We start from the raw sequence: 20,486 nt of genomic DNA, 5'->3' as shown, positions 1-20,486 counted from the left end.
GAAAATGGAATTTAGAAACTTAAACAAATAAATCAATAAATGGTATCAAAAATGTAGTTTAGGAACTTAAACAAATAAATCAATAAAAGGGATGAAAATGTTGTATAGTCCCACAAATCAGAGAGTTATGACAATGAATGAAGTTAGTAATTTTGTTAAACAATTTCATCAAGTAAAGCATTAGACCGAATACAAAATTTGCATGGCTAATCAGTAAATGAAACCAGTCATTTAAATGGGTGACACATTATTTGTTCTAAATCAATGGGTGACATATTAATTTTGCTAGACAAATGGGTGACATATTATTAATTATACAAAAATAAATGGGTGACATATTAATTGTGCTAAATAAACAAATTAACAAATTTTTAAAAAGGGCAAAAAGTAGTTAATTTAAAAAAGAAATAAAACTTTTAAATTCTTGAAACAGATTTATCAAATGAATGCAACAAATTGACAAAACAATAGTTTATTTCATCTAATCAACAAAGCAAATTATTAAAATGTTTGTAAAAGGTAATTTTGTCAAACACATTACTCAAAAAATATACAAATTCATAAATAGTAATTTAGGTCGTCAAAACAATAAAATAATTATTAAAATGAGAAAAAGTTATTCCTGTAAAGAAATTAATCAAATAAAATATTAAAATCGATTGGGAAAAAAGAAACTTATTTAAGTTAAACATATTCGTAAGACAATATTATTTACACAATGCATAGGTAGATCAATCAAACAAAGTACTTAAATATATTCTCATTGATGAATAAAAATGTACTTCCACTAAAAAATTAAGCAAATAAATTATTCTGAAAATGTAAAAGTAGTTTAGCCCAACAGGATAACCAAACAAATCATTAAGATAGCGTGAACAAAATTTGATTCAAACATGTGATTTGGATAATACAAAAAGTTTTTCAATCAACTACATAATCAAATAAATTGAGAAATGAATTATTTAAAAATGTGAAATGTAACTCAGTTAAACGGTCTATTTAGATAATGTAAAAGACAATTTGTTTTAGGAACCTTTCAACAAAAATGTATGCATAAAGTAATGAAAAAATTATTGAAATTAAATAAAAGTTTGTTCAGAAAAACTTGTAATTTACAAAATTTATAAAGGTATTTAGTTTCAAAACATTTAAAAAATAGCTAAATGTAATAATAAAATGGGTTAAAGCTATCATGGTAAAATAAATTATTTAGCAAACATAAAATGAATTTAGGTAAACAAAATCTTTAGATGATGTTAAACGTGGTATAATTAGGAAAATTATCCAAATAATAATAATAATAATAATAATCATAATAATAATAATAAAGGAAACTTATTATTCAGAAAATAAAAAGGTATCCCGTTAAGCACTACATTTCGATAATATAAAAATAATTCAATGAAATTAATTGTTTCTATAACATTATTGAATCAAATTATTTTAGCCAAGTTAAACACTCTGCAATAGCTTTGTTAAACAAATTAAATTTATCTTGTTAAGCAAGTGGAATTAGCCTTGTTGAACACATTACAATAGGATAATTATACCAATTAAAGTAGTTAAGTTAAACAAATTAATGTAGTCTAGTTAAACAAGTTAAAGTAGCATAGTAAAAACAAATTAAAGTAGCCTTCTTGAAGAAATTAAAGTAGTTTTGATAAATAGAATAAAGTAGCTTTGTTAAGTAAAATTAAAGTAGCTTAGGTATATAAAATAAGAACATTAAAGTAGCTCTGTTAAACAAAGTAAAGCAGCTTTGTTAAGAAAATTAAAGTAGCTTTGTTAAATAAATTAAAGTTGCTTTGTTGAATGAATTGAAGTAACTTTGTTAAGAAAATTATAGCAGCTTTGTTAAGCAAATTATAGTAGCTTTGTTTAGCAAATTAAGTAGCGTTGTTAAGCAAATTCAACTAGATTTGTTAAACATTAGGATATCCTTGTCAAACAAGTTAAAGTAGCGTTAACAAATGAAATGCGCATTGTTAATCAAATAACTAACTAGATAAAACGTTCTAATAGAATAGTTAAAGAAACCAAACAAATCAAGGTAGGCTTGTTAACCAAATCAATATAGCATTGTTAAACCATTTAGAAAAAAGCTTTGTTAGAAAGACTAAATATTCAAATTAAACAAATTGACCTGTTAAAAAATTATAGAAGGATTGTTAAACAAATTAAAGTCGCCTTCTTAAACAAATTAAATAAAACATTGTTAAAAATCTAAATAATCTAGTTAAAAAAATAACAATAGCCTAGTTAAGCAAATTAAAATAGTCTAGTTAAGCAAAAAGAAGGTAGCCTAGTTAAGCATTTTATAATAGCTTTGTAAAGTAAATTAAAGTAGTCTAGTAAATTAAAATGGCCTTGTTTAAAAAGCCTAGTTAAATAAATCCTAGTTAATTAAAGTACAATAGTTTCACAAGTTATAGTAACTTAAACAAATTAAAGTTAAATACACCTTGTTAAAGTCCAAATAGCCTAGTCAAACAAATTAAAGTAACATTATTAAACAAATCAAAGTATGCTTGATAAACAATTTAAGAGGCCTTGTTAAAGATGATAAAATAACATTGTTAAAATATCCGAATTGTTAAGTTTAACAAATTAAAGTAGCCTTTTCAAACAAATAAAATTAGGGTTGTTCACCAAATTAGGGCAACCTTGCTAAGCAAAGTCAGCCTAGTTAAGCAAATTTAAAGTAGGCTTGTGATGCAAATTAAAATAACCCTGTTTAAAATGTAAACATCCTATTTAAACAAATATAATGTACCCTACTTAGACAAATTAAAAAACCCTAGCTAAACAAACTAAAGTGGCTTCGTGAAGCAAATTCAAGTAGTCCTGTTCAACACATTTTAGTAGCCTTGCTAATTAAATTAAGGTAGTATTGTTACAGAAGTTAAAGTGGCATTGTTACACAATTTAAGATAGCCTTGTTAAACAAATTAAAGTAACTTTTGTTAAACAAATTAAAGCAGTCTTGCTAAGGAAATGAAAGTAGCCAAGTAAATTAAAGTTGCATTGATAAACAAATTAAAGAAACTTTGTTAAATAATGAAAGTGTTTTTGTTAACTAGACTAAAGTTGCCTAGTAAGATAACTTGGCGTAGTGAACTAATTGAAAGTAGCTTGGTTAAAAAATATCGTAGCTTTGTTAAGCAAATAAAGTAACCTAGTAAGTTAAAGTAGAGATATTAAATTAAGATAGGGTTGTAAAACAAATTAAACCAGCCTAGTGAAACAAATTAAATTTGCTTTATTAAACAAGTTGAAATAACCATTTTTAACGAATTAAAGTAAGCTTGTTAAACAAGTTAAAGTTGCATTGTTAAGCAAACTAAAGTAGCTTTGGCGAACAAATTACAATTGACAGAGCATAGTTAAATTAAGGTCGCATTTTAAATTTTTTTTAGCCTAGTTTGACAAGATAAAGTAAAATTGCCAAACAAATTAAAATAGCTGAGTTAAGCAAATTCAAGACGCTTTGTGAAACAAATTAAAATATCATTGTTTATCAAATTGAAGTAGCATTACAACTCAAGTTAAAGTAACCTTTAAAAACATAATTTAGTCTTGTTAAACAAATTAATAAGGTTTGTTAAGGAAAGCAAAATACCCTATTACATTAAAGTGGCTTTGTTAAATAAATTAAAGGTAAATTAAAGTAACCATGTTAAAGAAATTAAAAAAGGCTTGTTACACAAACTAAAGTAGCCGTGTGAATCAAATTAAAATTGCTTTGCTAAACAAATTAATATAGCCTTTTTAAACAATCTAAAGTAGCATTTTACACTATGAAAGTAACGTTGTGATGCCATTTTAATTATCATGGTTAAACAAATTCAAGAAACATCCTTAAACAAGTGCTGCTGAAACAAATTAGAGCAGTGTAGTTGAAATAGTTAATGTTGCATTGTTAAACGAGTTAAGTGTCCTTATTAAACACGTTAATTAATATTAGTAAACATATGAAAGTAGCAATGTTAAAAAAGGCAGCCTTGTTAAACAAATTAAAATATCATTGTTACGAAAAAGAAAGTAACCCATTTAAACTAATTATAGTAGCCTCGTTTGATAAGTTAAAGTAGCATTTTCAAACAAATTAGAGTATTTCAATAACCAGTTAAATATATATTGTTGAACAAATTAAAGTAGCTTTCTCAAATACATTACGGTAGCATATTAAGTTAAAATAGCCTCATGAAACACATTAAAGTAGCTTTTCTAAAAATATTAAATCGCCTTTGTTAAAAAAAGTTAAAGAAGCATAGTAAGTTAAAGTTGCCTTGCTAAAAAATTAAAATAGGCCTGTCAAAGAAATTAAAGTAGCTTTGTTAAAATTTTAAATAGCCTAGTTAAAGAAAGTAAAGTAGCCTTGATAAACAAATTGAAGTAGCCTTGATAAACAGATTCAAGTAACCTCGTTAATCAAATTAAAGTAGCATTGTTACATATGTTAAAATAAAATTGTGAAATAAATTAATATTGCCCTGTTAAGCAAACTAAAGTAGTTTTGTTAAAAACATTAAATTAGCCCTGTCACCTAAATTAAAGGAGCCTAATAAATTAAGGCAATATTGCCAAACAAGTTAAAATAGCCTTGTTAAACAACACAAAGCAACTTTGTTTAAAATATTTCAAAGTAGCCTAGTACATACGAGTAGCCTTGTTAAACAAACTAAAATAGCTTTTTAAACAAACTAAAGTAGCCTTGTGAAGGAAGTGAAAGTAGCCTTCTTAAACAAATTAAAATTGCATAATTATAAAGTTAAAAGTAGTCCAGTAAACAAATTAAAGTAGCCTAGCTAAAAAAGTTAAAGTAGCTTTTTAAAAAAATAAAATTAGAGTAGCATTGCTAAACAATATCATTAGCCTGGTTAATCAAATTAAAGCAGTCCAGTAAAACAAATTGAAGTAGCTTTATTAAACAAATTAAAATAGACTAGTGATCCGAATTAAAGTATCCGTCGGGCTACAACTAAAATGAATGGGTGATGGGGCTACATATAAAGGAAATGGTTGATGGGGATGCACATAAAATGGAATGGTTGATTGGGCTGCGAAAATTATATCCTTTCGTTTCTAACCCCAAATTGTCACGGTACCTTATATTTGTGCCCAGCAAAGTAAAAGTAATTGCATGATGGGAATGTATCCTTTAGAAATTCTGTGATGGGGCGATTACTATTTTTCTCGCTTCGACCGATTTCAAAATAATAGAATGTACATAATATGAGCATACAAATCTAAAGGCGAAATATTTTGGTCATCAAACGATATGAGCTCTGGTTAAATATATAGGACTAAAGGTTGAATCAATGTACATACTACTCCCAGATAAGCGGGAGTTATCTAAGCTGTAGCTGTCCATATTGGAATAAATATTTGATATAAGACAATGCTGTTAAACTAGCAAATCATACATTTAAACTAGGACATCATATGTTCTTTTTATGGCATATTACAATTAATTTCATATGTTGTATATTCGAATTGTGTTATCATAAAGTATTTTCGATTTGTGATATCAAAGATTAAAATATATGATTTAAGTTAATTGCTGGTATCGTAAAACAGTATATTTTAAATTTAATAAATTGATAAAAAATACAATAATTAGATATCACAAGTATTATACCAACACAGAGGGAGAAGGGTAAAATGGCGCATCATATAACAGATCTGGGTTTCGTAGATAAAAAGCACAATTGCCTATCCCTTTCCTTTGATTTAATGACACCAGTAGTTGTCTGTCTCCTTCCTTTGATTTAAAGCAATGACACCATTAATTGCCTATCCTGTTCCTTTGATTTAAAGCAATGACACCATTAATTGCCTATCCCGTTCCTTTGATTTAAAGCAATGACACCAGTAATTGTCTATCTCCTTCCTTTGATTTAAAGCAATGACACCATTAATTGCCTTTCTCGTTCCTTTGATTTAAAGCCATGAAACCATTAATTGCCTATCCCCCTCCTTTGATTTAAAGCAATGACACCATTAATTGCCTATCCCGTTCCTTTGATTTAAAGCCATGGCACCATTAACAGCCTATCCCGTTCCTTTGATTTAAAGCAATGACACCATTAATTGCCTATCCCGTTCCTTTGATTTAAAGCAATAATACATTCACATTATTTTATAGTGTTTATATTAATTTGAAATTTCTTATTTTGCCGTTGCCAATTACGACGTGATTCACACAGGTTTTGCATTTTTAGAACACTCTTTCTTTGTAGTCAGTCATCTTTAAACCATATATTAAAAATATCTGCTTGTATAACGTATTGACTGACAGGTTGTATGTATGCAGAGTATGAAAATATTGATTGACAGGTTCCATTAACTTCGTATGAACTTAAACAGATAGAGCTATTTAATTCAGATTGAAATCTTGTTGAAATTTTCATGATGGTATGTACTCTTTCTCTGCAGACTTGAGTACGATGAAATGGAGGAAAGAAGATAAAGAAAAACGTGAATGTATTGATTGAATATTTAAAGTCAAATTGATTTTTATAAATAACTTTTCTATCACTTACCGGGTTATAGTGTCAGAGTCCCAATATTAACCAGATTGTGGCCAGTGCTTGTATAAAATAATAAACAGATTCCATTCAGTTTGTGAGAACGTAAGTAAGGAAAGAAATAGAGCTACACAATTCACATTCACATTTTATTGCAATTTTCATGATGGTATACAGTTTGTCTATACGGACTTGAGGACACCGAAATCCAAGAAAGAAATATAAGAAAAATGTGAATGTTTTGATTGAATATTTAAAAGCAAATGGATTTCTGTAAAATAACGTATCTGTCACTTACCCGATTCTAGTGTCAGAGTCTCGACATTAACCAGATTGTTGCTAATTTCTTTTCTCTGCTCCCGAGGCTACGTTGTCACTGTAGTTCACTGTTACTGACTCTACGTGAAGTGAGCTGTCAATATAACACGATGGCGTAAGGACTGGGCTGCAAAGGCAGAGGGTAAAGTTCTGGCTTGATCCGTGTTACGAGCGTAACTACTATTTACTGTATATATTACAGTAGAGATATCAGCTTATATATAAATAAAATGTTCAAACGGTCGGAAGTAAAATTTGTATCTAAATGAACTGAGAAGGATATCAGAAGATGGGAAAGAATGTTCATCCAACATTATTAATGTAATAATTTTATTAAACTCCTATATCATTTATTTATAAAAACAGTTACTGAGAAGCAACTGTGTAATTCTAAAGTTGACAAGTACACATACATGTGTAGGCATCACGCGCATGCTTTTGTAATTTGTCTAGAGAGAGAGAGAGAGAGAGAGAGAGAGAGAGAGAAACACTGGCATTGTAATATTCTATATTATTAATCCAGTGCAGCAACAACTAATGAAAAGCAAAAAAATATAGTATTGACAAATTCACAGGAGAGTTATGTGTTTTATAATTTCTCAGAGATGGGTGGTACACAGGCGTGTTACACGTAGGCATCATGCACTTGCTTTTGTAATTTCAGAGAGAGAGAGAGAGAGAGAGAGAGAGAGAGAATATAATGAACACTGCATTAATTTCTTATATAACTAAATCAGTCCAATGATAACAACTGAGAAACAAAATAAAGATTCGGAAATTGACAAGTACACAGAATTGTTAAGTGTTGGTATCACGCAATCGAATTTCTAATTTCAGAGAGAGAGAGAGAAAGAGAGAACACATACATGTTTTATACCATATAATCCAACCAGTATAATAACAACTACTGACAAGCACAATGAAAACTCGGAAAAGGATAGGTACTCAACCGTGGTAGATGTAGGTATCACGAGCTTGCTTTTGTAAGTTCTCTCTGAGAGAGAGAGAGAGAGAGAGAGAGAGAGGTGTTGGAGGGAAAGCGAACACAGGTACTTTAATCTGCTATGTTATTGATCCAGTGCAGTATCAGCTGCTGAGAATCAAAATGAGAGAGAGAGAGAGAGAGAGAGAGAGAGAGAGAGAGAAAGTACAGTCATGATAAGCGCAGGCATCAAGCACTTGCATTTGTAATTTCTAACAGAGACAGAAAAAGACATAGAGGGGTATGACGGAGGGAGGGAGATAGAGAACACAGGTACTTTAATTTCCTTTATTATTAATCCATGCAGTATCAGATGCTGAGAATCAAAATGAAAACTATGATATTTACAAACTGACAGGCGTGTTGTGTTTCTTTAATTTCTGTGTGAGAGAGAGAGAGAGAGAGAGAGAGAGAGAGAGAGAGAGAAAGAGAGAGAGAGAGAGAGAGAGAGAGAGAGGCAGGAAGAGGAGACCCGAGATATACAGGAGAGTTCAAACTGTCGCGATACATAGATATGCTCAAACGACCTCGATCTTTGAATTGACATTGACGTTTGAGTTCCTCTAACATTGAGTCAAATAAGTCCGTAATGAAACTTGCTGCTTCCTTGGCTGGAACGTCAGACGTAAATTCTTTAAATTTCACCGTGTAGGTGTAAGTTGTCGTCCTAAATTTTCTCGAAGTCGCCGTCTGAGTCATTTGGATGCTAAAATACTCCTTTAGATCTACTGAATCCTTTTCCTTCTTGGATGCACTTTGCTGTCACGATATGGCGGTGAAGGAGGTCTATGATGTTTGTTCCTTCCCTTTTTTCATCTGCTAAGAAGAATATCACAAATAATGTCAATGCAGCGAAATCAGCCGACTACACTAATAAGATCATGGAAAATTCCAGCTGCAAAGATCTTTTCTAAATTACTAACAAGCTAATGTCAAGGAACAAATCTACACCAGTTCCAACTACATTCTCTCCAGTCGACCTTCCGGACATGTTTGCAAATGTCTTCCGTGACAAAGTACAAACCATTAGAGATAAGCTTGACACCACAATTTAATTTGACTCGTCATCACGATACAGTTGGGATACAGAATTTCAGCGGCAACCATTAGCAGCATTTGAACCTGTCTCTATGGATTTCGTACTACAATCCTGATGAAGAGTGCACCAAAGTCATGGGAACTTGATCCAATCCCAACATCACTGCTGCTTGAGTGCTTGGATCCAGTATTGCCTTCACTAACTGATGTTATTAATAGATCTCTCTCATCAGGGGAATTCCCATAATTTTTCAAAAGTGTCATTGTAAAACACCTCTACTGAAGAAACCAACACTAGACCATAACGATTTAAAGAACTACTGCCCAGTTTTTCATCTCCATTCATATCAAAAATCTTAGAAAAGGTTATTCTATCCCAGCTTGTATCTCATCTGAATTCAAACAGTCTTTTTTGCAATGTACAATCTGCATATCGCCCTTGCCACAGTACTGAAACTACTCTTCTAAAAGTAGTTAGTGACATTCTATCTGCTTTGGATAGCGGAAAGATTACAGTCCTCACCCTCCTTGATTTGTCTGCAGCATTTGACACAATAGATCATGATATATTACTTCACCGTCTCCAGCATGTATTTGGCATTCATGATACAGCCTTACTGTGGTTCAAGCCCTACTTGGTCAACAGGACACAAATTATATCTGCAAATGGAATACACTCCAGCCCAGTTAATTTTTGTTGTGATGTTCCACAATGGTCTGTTCTTCGACATGTTCTCTTCATTCTATACACTCAGCCGCTCTCAAGTGTCAGAGATCATTTCTGTCTCTGTTTAAAATTATCCACGTGTGGTAAAGAAGGAGAAAGTGGCGAAGGTGCTAGTACCGGAACAAATTTACAGAAGTGTGATATTACGATCTCATGATGTGTGGTTGTTGATAGAGGAAAATTATTTGTGGAGTTGCGCGTTTAATAATCCTTCAACTGACACCGATTGCTGTGTTAAGGTCCTTGTAAATATGGGAAACAACGACCTCAAGCTAGACGCATCATTTCCTCTGTAGAGAGACCCTTTGCGTGTTACAATATATTACTGAAGGGTATAGGCTACACATACACTACCGCCTCTGATCTCTTAGCCCTTGTATTTATATAGAAGATTTTAAGAGAAGCATGGCATGTACCTTCTAAGCGATAAACTGTATGAAATAGCCCTAGCATTGGGAACTTATATACTGACCATTCCAATTTTGGATATAGTTTTTTCTCCTTAATATCAGAGCAAAAACAGTCTTTAAAGTTACCTAAGGATCGGATATGTTTGAAAAAATCTCAACCTTACTGGCTTGAAAATAAAATAGTCAGTACCTTATTTGAGAGGATTATCGTGGATAGTAAGATTATTAGAGACTTAGTTACTTCAAGAATAGAAATAGATGGATAGAAAACATCAGTTGGTTACATATCGACGACACAGGAATGCAGTGTCTTGTATGCAAACAATAGATTGCAGAATAATAAAGTATTAGAACTACAGGTGATTGAACAAGACAAAAAATCGCATTAGCCAATTTCTAAATAGTATTATCTCCCACAAAGTGTATAACTTGACCTAATTATAGTATATTTTCTACGAAATTATTTTGTCCAATAAATTTGCAGCTCATATCCTAAACATATTTACTCGACTTTCTCATATCGCTAAGACTGAAGAAAGTCTGAAACTTGCCAGACATAGTGTCAAATCAGGAATGTATAGACTGAATCATATTTCTTGAACAACGCACTTGTTCGGGTAGTCTTTGTAAAATTACGTATCCAGTTCATTATTATGTTTTCAATCAATGATGTTTCTCTATTCTCGTTTTATGACACAGGGTATCAATAATAGCCTGTCTAGACTACGCGATAATGAAGCAGGTGTTTGAACACAAATTTTGGCAGATAAAATGTTTTTCAAAGTTAAAATCTCTTTTGTGGCTTCTTTTTTATTTTCCTTTGGCTTACTAACGTATAAATGTACAAACAAAATCGACAGGCTGATTCCCTTGTGAAACAAATATTTAGTTACTTTTCTTCTGTTCTCTTCTTGTTTGTCCGTCTGTCTGTAATGACAGTATGTATGTATGTATGTATGCATGCATGCATGCATGTATGTATGTATGTACGTACGTAAGTACGTATGTATGTATGTATGTATGTATGCATGTATGTATGCATGTATGTATCTGCTTGCATTTTGTACACAGTTGGCTATCTATCTCTTTAAACAATAAATCACAGTATCTTATATCAGATGTTAAATTAACCTGATAATACATAAAGCCTGTACAGGAATACCTAGCCCATCAGACAGACATTTTCGCGTTGGCTAACACGCCCTCCACCACATCCTGGAAATCACAGGTGATTAAAGGTCTTTAAAGCACATATTTATGAAGTGGAAAGAGGGATTTGATTTGCTGGGAAATATTGAAAGGTTATATAAACTCACATATGAAACTTCTCATACTTTCATTTTTATTTATATTATCATTGCTGACGTTTAATGAAATTTGGAAGAAGAAAAGGTAGAATTTTTGGTTTTAGAAACAAGCCATAACTTACTTCATAAAACAATGTTAGCTGAAAACTACAGATTAAATGTTAAGATTTTTACACACAAATACGCACACACATTTAATTATTTATATATAGAAGTATATCAATACATCACTGACAATCATCCACTGACTGATTTGTCTTTCAATCCATACAAACATACGCGCACGTGTACAGACACACATACACATAAATATATAGATCAATTTTATTATTCGTTCGATTGATGCATCCATTCACATGTCCATGCATTTATTAATGCATGCATCCATGCATCCATTCATCCATAAATCAATCCAATATACAAACATATACGCGTATATCCATCAATCCATCCATCCATCTATATACATCGATGCACGTATTCATGTGTTCTTTTCTACCTAAGCTACGCTTATTGCCTATGTACGAGCATACATATACGCTTATCTACAATACAATCATAATAAAATAATTATAGATAAAATGTAATTTAGGGCATTTTAGGACAGATATGATATAATTATACAACAATCAGCTTAAAAATAATATTTACATACTAATAATGATACAACCCTACAACAATCTCTTTCAATACTTAACAATAAGGTATACTTACTAACAATGCTAGAACCTACAACAATTTATCTTTATATATAACCTTGCTATAGTCCTACAACAATCTCGTTTTATGATTAATAGAAAGTTGTAATTTTTAACAATGTTACAGTCCAACAACGAAAGATCATTTTTATTCTTAAAAGTAAGGTATATTTGCTAGCAATGATCCAAGTCCAACAAAAATATCGTTTTTACACTTAACAGATAGCTATTCCAAAGTTACTTTAAAGGGATCAAGTGAACTACAAGACATACTTACTAACAATGGAACAAGTGAACTACTTGCTTTGAACAAAAAAGTGTTCTCAAGTGTGAGCGTTGGTGAGGCATTAAATGGTTTAAATCCTTTAGTTACTGCAAATGTAATTGAAAAGGTAATTTTCCCTTCAAAGTTTTTTGGAAGTTAATTATGGTGTAACATTTCAAAAAGTACCTATCTTCATTGACTAAAACTCTGAGGTATTTTGCCAAACATTCACAAGGTTTTCCAACACATACAAGATCAGACATCGTCCTGGAAATACTAGGATAGACATCAGCGCAGTCCGAAATTGCTAGAAGAAAATTTATGTTTTTACACAGACTGTGTTTGATGCCTAACAATGTACATACTAAACGTGTGTTTAACGTTCTTTATTTCACTTCATTTTGAGCGGATGCATGTCAAGCTACGCGTAAATTTCAAATTTGTATTATACCTCAAAGTGTAACTTGCTCGGGTATCTAACTGATTATTTGCATCATTCTGAAATTCCAGATAAACAAAATGGGAAAGAAATTGTAAGGTCAAAAATTGTTGGTCTTGAAAATAGCCTATGGAGAGTTCGTATGTCTAATCAAGCAGATTTTGATAGATTCCCTTCGATACACGAATACTTACGACCTGCCTCAGTGTGGCAGTCGGCTAAAACCAGACAACACACTAAGGTATTTATATATGTAGCTAAACTATGGGCTGCTAGTAGTTAAGTGGGATACCCTAGCGTCAAAGGGATTGTCATGTGTAAATAAGGAGGTTGTACCCTGGCGTCTATGGAATATTGAACATAGGAGAAAAATGTTTGTATCCTGGCGTCAAGGGGAATTAACATTAGGGAATAGTTCGTGGGACTGTCTAGCGTCAAGGGGAATTTAACATGGGAATAAATCGTGGGACTGTCTAGCGTCAAGGGGAATTGAACATGGGAATAAATCGTGGGACTGTCTAGCGTCAAGGGGTATTTAACATGGGAATATGGGACTGTTGATCGTCAAGGGGAAATATAACAGGGTCGGGACCCTATTTTAATACGGTCCCGACCTGATGGGTCTATGGAAATGGAACAGGCGAAAATTGAAACAGGGAGGGGTCTCTATTTTTTTATTTTTTTTTTAAATAAAAGGGGTAGGCAATTGAAAGTCAAAGTCTTTTCGAGAGATAGGAGTGGCCTGAAAAGGGCCTTTGGTTTCATCATCATCTTCTTTTATTTGCTCCACTTCTGTAGCCATCTTTTAACTTTTGTCAGTATTCCCGTCTTATTTGTCTTCTTTATTTCTGACTCAGGCATCCAGTCAGGATGACCTATCGCTCGGAATTTATGTTGGATCTCGATCCAGTTCTTATTTAGTTGCTCAAAGCTTTCTTTGGTCTTTCTATTTTCTTCTTCTTTCCTATCCTTTGTCCATTTTTCTTTTATGTTCTTAACTTCTTGGGTCAGCACTCGTCTCATCAGTTCCTCGGCTTTTATAAGTTGGTCTAAACCCCATTTCACATAGGACCACTCACTCCATACCAAGATATCTTGTATGAAGCATCTCACTATTGTTACATTATCCAGAGCTTCCTTCAAGCTACCTACTCTTACAAAGGGAGGGTCTATTAATCCTCTTATTTTTTCACTTCTTCTTCTAACATACCGTCAAGGAGACCCAAAGCTATTTTCACACTCCTCACTTGTCTGGTCACAAAATCCCTTGTAACTGGATATTTCCATTCCTTCTCTACTCTTTCCACCACATATATTCCAACTACTATCCAAAAATGACTGTGTCTCAAGTTGTTGACTAACTATGTTACAACCACCATCTTCTTTCTCGTTATTCCGTGGAATGGTTCGAACAACAAACGTTGTGGTTCATTATAGTTAAAGCGCGGACGTGAAGGAAAACATCCCCTAAAACAAAATTTATATTACCTTGATCATAACCAAACAACGCGCGGACATGAAGGAAAACATCCCCTACTTTTCTCTTCTCATATTATCTACTATCCACATACGCGAAGCAGCAATAAACAAGCCCAAAATCTACCATACACACACACACACACGCAAAGCATTAAAATCAAATCCCAATAATCTACTATCCACACTAACCTATGCTAGCGCTTATAAACACACAATCATATACATAAATACATACACTCACACTAGAAAAAAAGAGTCAGTGTTTATATTCACACTACTCTACATACACACATTGGCAAATGGATTGCTATTTCTTTTCTAAAGGTTCGGATAGCCCTGAAAAGGGCTTTTTTTTAGCTCCAGATGCACCTATCTAATGCTGGCACCTTCCTGGTCTGGCACCACACACACACCTCCGACTCCAGTCTCCTTGCCAATTCACCCTTGTCGCTGGAAGCGCAGAGGCGGATTGAGTGGCTTCACTATTCCAATCTTCTGTCTCTGGAATAGTGAAGACTTCCCTTTCCCTTCTTCTATTTCTAATTCTAGGATGAATCGGCATCCTTACCTCATGTTGTGTTTGCGACGGTGGTGGAGCTACAGGCTGGAGAGATGTCCTTGCCTCAGGTGTCACCTTGCACACAGGGTTCATCATAGGGTGACATCTGATCTCTCTTTTTTTCCTCCTCTTCTTTCATTTTTCTCTCTTCCTCCTCCTGTTCTATCCTGACTTCTTGCACAAGGGCCTCCGCGGCCAGCTCGTTCAGGAGGCATCTGGCATACTCCAGATGCATCTGAAGTTCCATGAATTTAGTCAGTCTGCTGCTCATTCTACTCATTTTCTAGTGTTGATCAATCAACAAGGGTAGCTAGACTGCCGAGCATTTTCAAATTATAATTAAAGCGCGGACGTGAAGGAAAACATCCCCTAAAACAAAATTTATATTACCAAGATCATAACCAAACAACGCGCGGACCTAAAAGAAACACTCACTGACTTTTATACTACCCATCACTTTTCTAAAAACATTTCATTAAATAAATAATATACTATCCATATATTCAAAGCAGTTAAATCAAACCCAAATCTACAATTCCCACACTTCAAACAGTAAAAAAAAACATGATCATAATCTACTATCCACACAAACGTACTTGAGCGCTTACAATCACACACACACACACACACATAAACATATACAATCACACCAGAAAAGAGTGAGTGTTTATTTTCACACTACTCTACATACACACATCGAAATTCGATTGTTATTTCTTTTCTAGAGATTGGGGTAGCCCTGAAAAGGGCTGTTTTTTTTTTTTGCTTGCGTGAAGTTGAAGCTAGGGCGATCTTTTATATTCTAAGAATGCGACGTCCTCTGACGATAGGCCTTCTGGCGATAGGTCTGCTTCTTCGGAAAGAGAAGAAGAACTCATTGGTATCGATACGACAATCGACAAAGCCTCTGTCAGGTTCAGGTTGCTGTTGTTGTTGTTGTTGATGTTGCTGCTCTCTCTGCTGTTTCTGAAGTCTGTACTTCTCTGTTTCATTCTTTTTTCTCCCTGTTAATGTTTTCTCTGAAGAGCTCTTCTATCAGGTCTTCAGTGACTTTTAAGATTCTCACATTCTCTATCTCTACAGGCTTCGGTATCAGACTGTGTCTGACCCTATGCAAATTCACGTAGGCTTCGTTTAGCTTAGCTAGTCTGGAGCATATCTTCGTAGGAGGATGAGTCGACAATGAATGGTTAGACTGGAAACTACCCCGGTTCTTAAAGTCAAAGCGCGGACGTGAAGGAAAACATTCCTCCACGGTTTTCGAGCCGCAACGTTCAATGAGTGTTATGAGAGGGATAGTAAGAAGTCAAAGAGCATGAATCAAAATTCTTTTGGCCAAAACAAAAGACAAAGGCATTTTTTCAAAACTACATTTCTTTATTCAAAATCACTTAACACTAACAAACAACTTTAACATTTTTAACAATAATCCAACAATATAACATCAAACATTTTTTTCAAATGACAAACATTTTTTTCAATTCACACTCTACTTTAAACAGGGCTGACAACGTTGTGAATGAAATTTTGATTTCCACTGTTGGAAGTCATTAGGCCATTGATGGACACTACGTTTCCTAGCTTGAGACAAAAGACCAGTATAATGGTCACAAAACCATTTATCTACTTTCACATCGTTTCTAGAAGAAGAACGAGGATCAAAATCAGTCACTAAATGTTCTAAGGAATAGCCCAGGCTGCGATGATGCAGAAAATACACACAATATTGTCCACACACCAAGGAATCTGTGCCTTGTAATTTCACATTATTGAATCGGGTGGTTTGAGCATTTCTTCTCATAAAGTTAATGATATCGTCTTCCAAAGGAGGCAATCCGTACGAATCGAAATATTCCACACATCCTTCTTGAGGAAAGTAGACGGCTACACAGTAGGTTCCTTGGAGATGACTGTCGTCCTTGTTGATGACATAAGCTTGATGATTTTGTGGTGTGCGATAAGGGAGTTCATCTTTAGCACAAACGACAGGATTCCAAGAAGCAGTGTACGAACTGTGGTTCAAAAGGTAATAAAGTTCCCAGGTATCCATGGTTTGTATGGGTTTTTTTCTTCTTCTTCAAAGGTAATAATAAGTCATCAATTCGATCCTGACTTTTTGCTTGAAAATGTCTGACAAATAACCGTTTCTTCGCTTCGTCTCCCCACTCTGATTCAGGAGAGCTTCGATACGATGGATCTCTTGAGCGGTTAATGGTGGACAAGAATGTTCACGCAAGTCTTTATACCACTGGTGCAACACGACTTCGTCCGAGATGAGACTCCAAGCTTCGTCCAGATACTCGTCCAATTTTTCTTCTTGACTCAGCATCAGGCATTTATCGTGTTGAATTTGACTGGCATGATCGTTTTGACATCCATAGCAATCTTTCTTGATCAATTCCGTCATTTTTTCGACCAAGTGTTTGGCAAAACAGGAGACTAAATGGGCTTCTTGTTTTGACCATCTCAACTTCATCATGACAACTTCTTCGTCTTTGTCTTGGGATTCCTCTTCCACGGTCTCCTCACATTTCATGTCCAAATTTTCTTCACTAGGTAAAGAGGGATAACAGTCTTCCATGGCTTCTAATAATCTAGAATGACTTCTCTCAAACTGTTGATTTCTATGGTATTATCAAATTCGGCATACAGGAGAACGTTCACCGTCTCAGCTAGAGCTTCTGCAAACTGAATTTCCACACGAATCTGGCCGGATTTTACAGGGTGGAAATGGTCCTCGTCGCTGCCTTGGTCTGGAGTGAAATCAAATGCCTACAAAGCATAGCCTCCTGCATAATCTTCGTATGTAATGCCATGACTGGTGTTGGTCCCTAACTGTCCAGTGGCTTCGTACAGGGACAAGTACGACCTTAAGTAATTCTTCTTGTCAAAGTCAGGTTCAAAAGGTCAGGTACACAAGGTCTTGCCATCGCGACTGACTTCAATCTTGGACACTTTGTAATGTTTAAACTCAAAAGGTTTTTGATCGTGGACTCCGTTGAAGGCTATATTCTCGACCATATCAAGGATTAAACGTTTGGGTAATTGCCCTTGGAACAGATGATCTTCGATCATGGATCGCTGTCCTGCAGGAATGGTGAAGGTTTTCACTTCCACGCGTCGTATTGGATACTTGGCGGTCGTTCTGCTCAACGTCTCACTTTAGGTAACACCTCCACACGTCGTACGTAGAGTTTGGCTTCTTCGATTTTGGTTTTGTAATCGGCACTATCAGCCACTAAATGGAACGCGGTACTGCTGAGATTCAGTCTCAGAAGGACATTCACCCCGTTCAGCAAATACTTTTCTTGTAACCACATGTCCACATGTCCAAATGCAAGCGATTCATCAGTTCTAAACTCTGTCCATTTTTGATTTTGTCTCTTCGTTCTACAAATCCCTCATTGTGTGCTTTGGTTGTATCCGTTTCAGTTATGTCAAGCTGGCCCGCAACGTTAGCTTCCCATACTACACAATCATTGAGATGAGTGTTCTTGGCGTCTATTCCTTACGCCAAGAGATTTTCCAGGTAGGCACGAAAAGGGTAAGTATCCCTGCAGCTACTGACTAGTTTGTTATTCAAGTACAAGTCCACTCCGCTAAACAAGGAATGCATGAAATTGTTGACGGGAGCTACTTGCTCGTCATCTATAACACCTCCACTCTTATCTAGAACTTTTGACTTTCAGGTACAAGTAACTGCTATTCAGGCTGTCCTTTGATTTCAAACTCGATGGGAGCGGAATCCGTCAAAGAGGAGACAAGCTGAAATTCCACCCGTTGGGATTCTTGCATGGTCATCATGGTGGTGGCATGCCAAACAGATCCTGTTCCGACTTGGAACAGGAGCAAGACTCTCTGTGCATCATTTTTTATGTTTCTCAATACTTTAATAATCGAAAACGTCAAAGTCTCGAACGGTTTTTCTTTTCTTTGTCTTTCTAGCTTCAGAAGTTTGAAGTCTGGTAAAAGGGTGTTTTCTTCGTTGTCTCTTTCTGCCTTGTCCTTGCTGTGGTGCTGTGGAATGCCTAACTGGGTAGCGTGCAGGGCGTTTATATGCGTTTCTCGTCGACCTAAAAGGTCTTTACCTGTTTGCACCAAGACATTTTTGCCTGCCTTCAAGAATGCTTCTTTACGGTTTTGTTTGTCAATGATGACATTTAGGAGAAATTCTTTGCCGTGTGTCAATGCCGCATCTTTCAAGGCATGCAGTCCGCGAGTAACCATCGGTTTCAACACTGGGGCCACCGAAGGAAAGATTGATTTTAACATATCTCTTAAACCGTGTCCTCGCTGTCGAGGAACCCCTCGGTACACTGGATACATGACTTACAACTCGTGAGAGAACCGTTTTCGAAAATGGAGTTTCACCGTGACTTTTCCTTTGGTGAATGGAATATTTTGTCCCAGATCTCCTTTTATAGCAATGTTGACCTGTCCAAATAAGACCTGCTGACCGGCAAATAGTGAGAATGTACAAATTCGCGGTGAACATGATAAGTGTTTACACCTTCCTCGTCAGCGGTCGTGGCAGAATCCACTTTCAAAGGAATGACACGCAGTAACGGTACAGAGGTGTGTCCCACCACGTTATACTCCACAACATACGAATACATAAAGATCAAATTCAGTCCTTGGTTCAGTTCTACTGGGGCAAAAAAAAAAAACTTGGCAAAAGAATCGTTGTCGGAAATGACTGCTAATTCGACTTTTTGTTGTTCTACTTTCTTCCTCAGTTCCATGTCCCCGCCCAACATGGCAAACAATTCACGACAAAATAAAATGAACATGATTTTACCCCCTCAGGAAATTTCATCAGGAAGCGACGAGCTACTTTGTGGTACTCCAGGGTGACACTTTTTTTGACACTCTCCAAAGCTTTAAGAAACACGACATTAAACATAGAGTCTATGGTGCTGACCAAATGTCGACCACTAAAATAATAGCCTGGGGAACGAACAAGCGATAGGCAGTCGACTTTTGATTTTTGTGCCAGGGGTTTTCTTATCATATTTGACGTGGTTATCCAACTACTGTTGCATTTGCTCGTCATGAACTTCCACCGTAAACAAATTTTGATTGGACATTGAGGACTTGGGTCGGGTGAATGATTTCTACTAAAGCCACTTCCCAATGGGATTCGTGATCTAATTGGATGGCTTGAGGTAATTTGGCCGTGTAACAGCACAACGTGTTATGGGGAAACACCTCCATAGAACTGTCACTAGGTAAGGTTAAGTAAAACTGGTTTTGGTGACTCATAATTCCAGAGTTCTGTGGCTGTCCGAGTGGTTACTGGACGTCAGAGGAGTGTCTCCGCCCAAAATAGGGTTGTTGTTGTTGTTGGAGTGGTGACTGGAACTTGCACTGGACACAAGGTTCCCGTGGTTCCCGTTCGAAGAGAATTTCAGGGAGGGATTGGGAAGCAGGTAACCGATGCAACTACTCAGTAGAATGGTCCACAATCGTTTGTCTCCTTGTTGCAAACTCAAATTGGCGATGGCTGCACCAATGACACAATACACCACAAAGATTTGGCAGAAAAAGACAATTTGCGTTTTAGGCACACGATCTCCACATAACACCCACAAGGGCTGTTTTGGTAAATCTTGCAGAGAAGAACTGAGTAGAGTGATCGCCGTAGCTGCGTCTGTGTGAAAGGGCATGATGGTCACTTCTTTTTATAGTCGATGACTTGCGCAGCGTCCATCCAAGAATCAAAACTGGGTGGATA

At 35.1% G+C, this 20,486-nt stretch overlaps 1 protein-coding gene across 1 annotated transcript in view; it reads right to left on the bottom strand.

The window, feature by feature from the left end:
* The window catches only part of LOC149774787 (uncharacterized), a 43,713-nt gene extending 36,749 nt beyond the window's left edge, over window positions 1-6,964 (bottom strand). Inside the window, exon 1 of the mRNA XM_089945004.1 lies at window positions 6,829-6,964. The gene's annotated coding sequence lies outside the window, so the exon portion shown is untranslated. The remainder of the gene's footprint in view (window positions 1-6,828) is intronic.
* Window positions 6,965-20,486: the final 13,522 nt, after the last annotated feature.

The sequence above is a fragment of the Sinohyriopsis cumingii genome, unplaced genomic scaffold (genome assembly GCF_028554795.1).
Source record: "Sinohyriopsis cumingii isolate HCF-2022 unplaced genomic scaffold, ASM2855479v2 utg000160l, whole genome shotgun sequence".
Classification (NCBI taxonomy): domain Eukaryota; kingdom Metazoa; phylum Mollusca; class Bivalvia; order Unionida; family Unionidae; genus Sinohyriopsis; species Sinohyriopsis cumingii.
Note: the sequence above shows the minus strand (reverse complement) of the source record. Positions and strands in the feature narration are given on the sequence as shown.